We start from the raw sequence: 9905 nt of genomic DNA on the forward strand, positions 1-9905 counted from the left end.
GGGCAATGGGCGGAGATACTCCACAGAAACATGACGCAAAGCTTAATTCACTTGATCTTGATAAAAGTCCAATCAGTTGGCTAATTGTCTGCGTTAATCTGTATTTTATACAGTCCATGTGATGTTTTGAAACGTGGCCTACGTAGTTTTGTTTTAGTTACGGCCAGGGTAGACTCTGTAATTCACCTTTTGTTAACGAAATAATATTGACGATAGCTCTGTATAGAGGAGTGCACGGCTAGAACCACAGGACTGATACCAATCATCCAATGTTTGAATCCTAGCGTCACATAGCGAATTCAAATCCAGTATAATTTTAAAACAACTACAATTTTGCTTTCATTAATGTCATTTTAATATTGGAACGTTCCTGACTGGGGTTGTTGTTGTCGAACATGTGAGAAACATCTCCTAACCAGGCCAACTGCCAAACAGAGGTGAATGAACCGGTTTTATCCAGTAGCAGCCTCTCAACAACGATGTTTGACTGCGCAACCGCCAAGGCTTTTGACAAGATATATTCCCTTTTCTACATAACAATATTATATAAAACGTATTCGTAATATGTCTGAATAAAGGATACACTGTCTGTTGATTATTGATAATGGATTATTGATTATTGAAGAAGCAACTTCTTATGCAACCCTTAGGTCTGTCCATTACGGCACATATTGTACTCCGTCCCTCTGATCATCCCAGGAAAGGGGGAACACCAATCTGTGTTCCTTAGACAGGTATCTTTCTTAATAATCGAGGGAGTTCTTCCTTGCCCTTGTGAATATTCACAAGTCGCATCACAAATGTCTGGGTGTTTTGTGAATTCTGTTCACAACTAAAATTAGAGTTCCAGGTTGTTAATCAAAGTGTTTCTCATTTAAAATGTATTATCTAGGCCAACTATACTGTCATATCTAAAACCTTACTTCACTTATTGTGGGAGAAAAAGTGGATTAGAACATCTAGAGCCGAAGGAGTTCAGCAACATGGATATAGACCGTGGACACTAGGTTTCACTCAAGCCCTCATCCCCTAATTGTTACCGCAGTGGATGATGAACCTAGTTCTGAGACGACCATTGAAACCAAAGGACTACGTATGTTGAAGAGGAAAGTAATCCTATACTGACCTATGACTTTCTATTTGACATTCTATGTCAAAATATTTAATTTCCACAACAAATGTTGTGCTGACACAGGGGAAGGGTTATGTTGTTTTATGTCTATATGTTATTTGATCTCTTTCCAAACTTTCCACAAAAACACTGAGTGGCGGAAGAGTTCCTCTCCAAGTTCCTGGCCGAGAAATGAGAGATTCATGATTTACGGGTTTAGAGCGCGTGGCCATTGTTTGATTTCAGATTATCATCAACATATTGTTATTAAGGCCTACATGACATGCGAATTTGAGCCTGCGCACTTGCTCCCTCCCCTTTGTTTCTTGAGTTGCCCCAGACCCGTCCCGGATCAAACACATGCGCAATGGGCGGAGATACTCCACAGAAACATGACGCAAAGCTTAATTCACTTGATCTTGATAAAAGTCCAATCAGTTGGCTAATTGTCTGCGTTAATCTGTATTTTATACAGTCCATGTGATATTTTGAAACGTGGCCTATGTAGTTTTGTTTTAGTTACGGCCAGGGTAGACTCTGTAATTCACCTTTTGTTAACGAAATAATATTGACGATAGCTCTGTATAGAGGAGTGCACGGATAGAACCACAGGACTGATACCAATCATCCAATGTTTGAATCCTAGCATCACATAGCGAATTCAAATCCAGTATAATTTTAAAACAACTACAATTTTGCTTTCATTAATGTCATTTTAATATTGGAACGTTCCTGACTGGGGTAGACTCTGTAATTCACCTTTTGTTAACGAAATAATATTGACGATAGCTCTGTATAGAGGAGTGCACGGCTAGAACCACAGGACTGATACCAATCATCCAATGTTTGAATCCTAGCGTCACATAGCGAATTCAAATCCAGTATAATTTTAAAACAACTACAATTTTGCTTTCATTAATGTCATTTTAATATTGGAACGTTCCTGACTGGGGTTGTTGTTGTCGAACATGTGAGAAACATCTCCTAACCAGGCCAGCTGCCAAACAGAGGTGAATGAACCGGTTTTATCCAGTAGCAGCCTCTCAACAACAATGTTTGACTGCGCAACCGCCAAGGATTTTTGACAAGATATATTCCCTTTTCTACATAACAATATTATATAAAACGTATTCGTAATATGTCTGAATAAAGGATTCACTGTCTGTTGATTATTGATAATGGATTATTGATTATTGAAGAAGCAACTTGTTATGCAACCCTTAGGTCTGTCCATTATGGCACATATTGTACTCCGTCCCTCTGATTATCCCAGGAAAGGGGGAACACCAATCTGTGTTCCTTAGACAGGTATCTTTCTTAATAATCGAGGGAGTTCTTCCTTGCCCTTGTGAATATTCACAAGTCGCTTCACAAATGTCTGGGTGTTTTGTGAATTCTGTTCACAACTAAGATTAGAGTTCCAGGTTGTTAATCAAAGTGTTTCTCATTTAAAATGTATTATCTAGGCCAACTATACTGTCATATCTAAAACCTTACTTCACTTATTGTGGGAGAAAAAGTGGATTAGAACATCTAGAGCCGAAGGAGTTCAGCAACATGGATAAAGACCGTGGACACTAGGTTTCACTCAAGCCCTCATCCCCTAATTGTTACCGCAGTGGATGATGAACCTAGTTCTGAGACGACCATTGAAACCAAAGGACTACGTATGTTGAAGAGGAAAGTAATCCTATACTGACCTCTGACTTTCTATTTGACATTCTATGTCAAAATATTTAATTTCCACAACAAATGTTGTGCTGACACAGGGGAAGGGTTATGTTGTTTTATGTCTATATGTTATTTGATCTCTTTCCAAACTTTCCACAAAAACACTGAGTGGCGGAAGAGTTCCTCTCCAAGTTCCTGGCCGAGAAATGAGAGATTCATGATTTACGGGTTTAGAGCGCGTGGCCATTGTTTGATTTCAGATTATCATCAACATATTGTTATTAAGGCCTACATGACATGCGAATTTGAGCCTGCGCACTTGCTCCCTCCCCTTTGTTTCTTGAGTTGCCCCAGACCCGTCCCGGATCAAACACATGCGCAATGGGCGGAGATACTCCACAGAAACATGACGCAAAGCTTAATTCACTTGATCTTGATAAAAGTCCAATCAGTTGGCTAATTGTCTGCGTTAATCTGTATTTTATACAGTCCATGTGATATTTTGAAACGTGGCCTATGTAGTTTTGTTTTAGTTACGGCCAGGGTAGACTCTGTAATTCACCTTTTGTTAACGAAATAATATTGACGATAGCTCTGTATAGAGGAGTGCACGGCTAGAACCACAGGACTGATACCAATCATCCAATGTTTGAATCCTAGCATCACATAGCGAATTCAAATCCAGTATAATTTTAAAACAACTACAATTTTGCTTTCATTAATGTCATTTTAATATTGGAACGTTCCTGACTGGGGTAGACTCTGTAATTCACCTTTTGTTAACGAAATAATATTGACGATAGCTCTGTATAGAGGAGTGCACGGCTAGAACCACAGGACTGATACCAATCATCCAATGTTTGAATCCTAGCGTCACATAGCGAATTCAAATCCAGTATAATTTTAAAACAACTACAATTTTGCTTTCATTAATGTCATTTTAATATTGGAACGTTCCTGACTGGGGTTGTTGTTGTCGAACATGTGAGAAACATCTCCTAACCAGGCCAGCTGCCAAACAGAGGTGAATGAACCGGTTTTATCCAGTAGCAGCCTCTCAACAACAATGTTTGACTGCGCAACCGCCAAGGATTTTTGACAAGATATATTCCCTTTTCTACATAACAATATTATATAAAACGTATTCGTAATATGTCTGAATAAAGGATTCACTGTCTGTTGATTATTGATAATGGATTATTGATTATTGAAGAAGCAACTTGTTATGCAACCCTTAGGTCTGTCCATTATGGCACATATTGTACTCTGTCCCTCTGATTATCCCAGGAAAGGGGGAACACCAATCTGTGTTCCTTAGACAGGTATCTTTCTTAATAATCGAGGGAGTTCTTCCTTGCCCTTGTGAATATTCACAAGTCGCTTCACAAATGTCTGGGTGTTTTGTGAATTCTGTTCACAACTAAGATTAGAGTTCCAGGTTGTTAATCAAAGTGTTTCTCATTTAAAATGTATTATCTAGGCCAACTATACTGTCATATCTAAAACCTTACTTCACTTATTGTGGGAGAAAAAGTGGATTAGAACATCTAGAGCCGAAGGAGTTCAGCAACATGGATAAAGACCGTGGACACTAGGTTTCACTCAAGCCCTCATCCCCTAATTGTTACCGCAGTGGATGATGAACCTAGTTCTGAGACGACCATTGAAACCAAAGGACTACGTATGTTGAAGAGGAAAGTAATCCTATACTGACCTCTGACATTCTATTTGACATTCTATGTCAAAATATTTAATTTCCACAACAAATGTTGTGCTGACACAGGGGAAGGGTTATGTTGTTTTATGTCTATATGTTATTTGATCTCTTTCCAAACTTTCCACAAAAACACTGAGTGGCGTTAGAGTTCCTCTCCAAGTTCCTGGCCGAGAAATGAGAGATTCATGATTTACGGGTTTAGAGCGCGTGGCCATTGTTTGATTTCAGATTATCATCAACATATTGTTATTAAGGCCTACATGACATGCGAATTTGAGCCTGCGCACTTGCTCCCTCCCCTTTGTTTCTTGAGTTGCCCCAGACCCGTCCCGGATCAAACACATGCGCAATGGGCGGAGATACTCCACAGAAACATGACGCAAAGCTTAATTCACTTGATCTTGATAAAAGTCCAATCAGTTGGCTAATCGTCTGCGTTAATCTGTATTTTATACAGTCCATGTGATATTTTGAAACGTGGCCTATGTAGTTTTGTTTTAGTTACGGCCAGGGTAGACTCTGTAATTCACCTTTTGTTAACGAAATAATATTGACGATAGCTCTGTATAGAGGAGTGCACGGCTAGAACCACAGGACTGATACCAATCATCCAATGTTTGAATCCTAGCATCACATAGCGAATTCAAATCCAGTATAATTTTAAAACAACTACAATTTTGCTTTCATTAATGTCATTTTAATATTGGAACGTTCCTGACTGGGGTAGACTCTGTAATTCACCTTTTGTTAACGAAATAATATTGACGATAGCTCTGTATAGAGGAGTGCACGGCTAGAACCACAGGACTGATACCAATCATCCAATGTTTGAATCCTAGCGTCACATAGCGAATTCAAATCCAGTATAATTTTAAAACAACTACAATTTTGCTTTCATTAATGTCATTTTAATATTGGAACGTTCCTGACTGGGGTTGTTGTTGTCGAACATGTGAGAAACATCTCCTAACCAGGCCAGCTGCCAAACAGAGGTGAATGAACCGGTTTTATCCAGTAGCAGCCTCTCAACAACAATGTTTGACTGCGCAACCGCCAAGGATTTTTGACAAGATATATTCCCTTTTCTACATAACAATATTATATAAAACGTATTCGTAATATGTCTGAATAAAGGATTCACTGTCTGTTGATTATTGATAATGGATTATTGATTATTGAAGAAGCAACTTGTTATGCAACCCTTAGGTCTGTCCATTATGGCACATATTGTACTCCGTCCCTCTGATTATCCCAGGAAAGGGGGAACACCAATCTGTGTTCCTTAGACAGGTATCTTTCTTAATAATCGAGGGAGTTCTTCCTTGCCCTTGTGAATATTCACAAGTCGCTTCACAAATGTCTGGGTGTTTTGTGAATTCTGTTCACAACTAAGATTAGAGTTCCAGGTTGTTAATCAAAGTGTTTCTCATTTAAAATGTATTATCTAGGCCAACTATACTGTCATATCTAAAACCTTACTTCACTTATTGTGGGAGAAAAAGTGGATTAGAACATCTAGAGCCGAAGGAGTTCAGCAACATGGATAAAGACCGTGGACACTAGGTTTCACTCAAGCCCTCATCCCCTAATTGTTACCGCAGTGGATGATGAACCTAGTTCTGAGACGACCATTGAAACCAAAGGACTACGTATGTTGAAGAGGAAAGTAATCCTATACTGACCTCTGACTTTCTATTTGACATTCTATGTCAAAATATTTAATTTCCACAACAAATGTTGTGCTGACACAGGGGAAGGGTTATGTTGTTTTATGTCTATATGTTATTTGATCTCTTTCCAAACTTTCCACAAAAACACTGAGTGGCGGAAGAGTTCCTCTCCAAGTTCCTGGCCGAGAAATGAGAGATTCATGATTTACGGGTTTAGAGCGCGTGGCCATTGTTTGATTTCAGATTATCATCAACATATTGTTATTAAGGCCTACATGACATGCGAATTTGAGCCTGCGCACTTGCTCCCTCCCCTTTGTTTCTTGAGTTGCCCCAGACCCGTCCCGGATCAAACACATGCGCAATGGGCGGAGATACTCCACAGAAACATGACGCAAAGCTTAATTCACTTGATCTTGATAAAAGTCCAATCAGTTGGCTAATTGTCTGCGTTAATCTGTATTTTATACAGTCCATGTGATATTTTGAAACGTGGCCTATGTAGTTTTGTTTTAGTTACGGCCAGGGTAGACTCTGTAATTCACCTTTTGTTAACGAAATAATATTGACGATAGCTCTGTATAGAGGAGTGCACGGCTAGAACCACAGGACTGATACCAATCATCCAATGTTTGAATCCTAGCATCACATAGCGAATTCAAATCCAGTATAATTTTAAAACAACTACAATTTTGCTTTCATTAATGTCATTTTAATATTGGAACGTTCCTGACTGGGGTAGACTCTGTAATTCACCTTTTGTTAACGAAATAATATTGACGATAGCTCTGTATAGAGGAGTGCACGGCTAGAACCACAGGACTGATACCAATCATCCAATGTTTGAATCCTAGCGTCACATAGCGAATTCAAATCCAGTATAATTTTAAAACAACTACAATTTTGCTTTCATTAATGTCATTTTAATATTGGAACGTTCCTGACTGGGGTTGTTGTTGTCGAACATGTGAGAAACATCTCCTAACCAGGCCAGCTGCCAAACAGAGGTGAATGAACCGGTTTTATCCAGTAGCAGCCTCTCAACAACAATGTTTGACTGCGCAACCGCCAAGGATTTTTGACAAGATATATTCCCTTTTCTACATAACAATATTATATAAAACGTATTCGTAATATGTCTGAATAAAGGATTCACTGTCTGTTGATTATTGATAATGGATTATTGATTATTGAAGAAGCAACTTGTTATGCAACCCTTAGGTCTGTCCATTATGGCACATATTGTACTCCGTCCCTCTGATTATCCCAGGAAAGGGGGAACACCAATCTGTGTTCCTTAGACAGGTATCTTTCTTAATAATCGAGGGAGTTCTTCCTTGCCCTTGTGAATATTCACAAGTCGCTTCACAAATGTCTGGGTGTTTTGTGAATTCTGTTCACAACTAAGATTAGAGTTCCAGGTTGTTAATCAAAGTGTTTCTCATTTAAAATGTATTATCTAGGCCAACTATACTGTCATATCTAAAACCTTACTTCACTTATTGTGGGAGAAAAAGTGGATTAGAACATCTAGAGCCGAAGGAGTTCAGCAACATGGATAAAGACCGTGGACACTAGGTTTCACTCAAGCCCTCATCCCCTAATTGTTACCGCAGTGGATGATGAACCTAGTTCTGAGACGACCATTGAAACCAAAGGACTACGTATGTTGAAGAGGAAAGTAATCCTATACTGACCTCTGACATTCTATTTGACATTCTATGTCAAAATATTTAATTTCCACAACAAATGTTGTGCTGACACAGGGGAAGGGTTATGTTGTTTTATGTCTACATGTTATTTGATCTCTTTCCAAACTTTCCACATAAACACTGAGTGGCGGAAGAGTTCCTCTCCAAGTTCCTGGCCGAGAAATGAGAGATTCATGATTTACGGGTTTAGAGCGCGTGGCCATTGTTCGACTTCAGATTGTCATCAACATATTGTTATTAAGGCCTACATGACATGCAAATTTGAGCCTGCTTGCTCGCTCCCTCCCCTTTGTTTCTTGAGAAGTATTGGTTGGGGAGTTCCCCCAGACCCATCCTTGATCTACCATATGGGCAATGGGCACGTGCCCAGAGGAACGTGAGGACGAAATGGTAGAGGGGGGATTCTCCACAGAAACATGACACAAAGCTTAATTCACTTAATCTTGATAGATATCCAATCAGTTGGCTAATTAAATGTTTTAACCTGTATTTTATACAGTCCATTTTATATTTTGAAAAGTGGCACATTCAGTTTTGTTAAAGTTAGGGCCATTCGCAAAATAATATTGACGATAGCTCTGTATAGACGAGTGCACGGCTAGAACCACAGGACTCATACCAATCATCCAATGTTTGGATCCACGCATCACATAGCGAATTCACATCCAGTATAATTTAAAAACAACGTCTAAACTGCTTAAGCTGTTATTCAGACGTGTGAACATGTAATGCACAACCACACCCACACAGCAGGAGACTCCTAGGCGGATCCGCCTTCAAGTCGCCAAACCCGCGTAAGCTGTCTCATCCGTTTGGGCGCCGCCCAGAGGATCAGCTCTGCCTCCGAAAGTTCTAATGTCATACAGCGGATCCTGAGCGGACCCATGTCGGATCCCTGTACGCGGACGCGCCTTTCACAGAGGATGGCTCCGCCCACTGTCAAACACTGGATCTTGAGCGGACCCATTTCGGATACCTGGATGCGGACGCGCCATTCACAGAGGATGGCTCCGCCCACTTATAACGGTTGAAATTAACAGCTATCGCAGACGCTTAAAGCACCGGAGATGGTCAGGACATTATCAGAGATTTTCTGTGCTTTTTTGACTTTGGGATGAATCCTCTTGACTGAGTAAGTGCATTTATTAATTGAATTATTGCGACATTCACAGTAAACATTGGCCTTTCTGTTTTCATCGCGTAGGGGCTATGCTATAATTGTATTGTAATGACTTTGCTTGATATTGAACTACCACACCCACACCCCCTTGATATTGAACTAGCAGTAGAACCGAGAAGTGATTGATCATGTGAGTGTATTTGATTTAAAATGCAATAGCAATTTCGGCAGACTATGTTATGTAAGGGACAATGTATAGAACGCCGGTCATTATGGGGAAAATGATCCCCGTGTTGGTCTGGTCTGTTTTAAGGCCCATATCCATTATCTACTCCTAGCCTATGCTAGCAGCATGTAGCTGCTCGCTTGCATGTTTGTAGGCAGGCACGATTGCATCATTTTAGCGTAGTCTCCACGAAAAGGCCGTTGCATTTCAAATACAAAATATCCTCTGCGCGCGATCTGTTTTCGCGGTGCCCGTGGTTCCAGGGCTGCGATGCCCGCGTTGCCTGGGCCGCTGTCACGGTGCACGCGGTTCCCGGGCCATTCATTCATTGATGGGGCACGGCGGGAGGCGCGGGAGACGCGGGAGTGGCGTGCCGACGGTTCCCGGGACGTGGTGCCCGCGTTGCCTGGGCTGCTGTCAGGGGCTCGCAGTTCCAGGGCCATTCATTCATTCACGGGGCACGCGGGAGTGCCGTGGCCCGGGCCGCGGTGCCCACGGTTCCCGGGCCATTCATTCATTCGTTCGCGGGGCACGGCGGGAGTCGGGAGAGACGCTAGCTACGCTCTAGCTGACAGCCTACCATGGTTAACAAATCACAATAATTTAATAACAATTTATTTCCCTTAGCACCTCACCATGGGGCAGGACCGCAACAACCGTTGCCAAATCAACTCCCTG

Source organism: Gadus chalcogrammus, unplaced genomic scaffold, assembly GCF_026213295.1.
Source record: "Gadus chalcogrammus isolate NIFS_2021 unplaced genomic scaffold, NIFS_Gcha_1.0 GACHA089, whole genome shotgun sequence".
In the NCBI taxonomy this organism is placed as follows: domain Eukaryota; kingdom Metazoa; phylum Chordata; class Actinopteri; order Gadiformes; family Gadidae; genus Gadus; species Gadus chalcogrammus.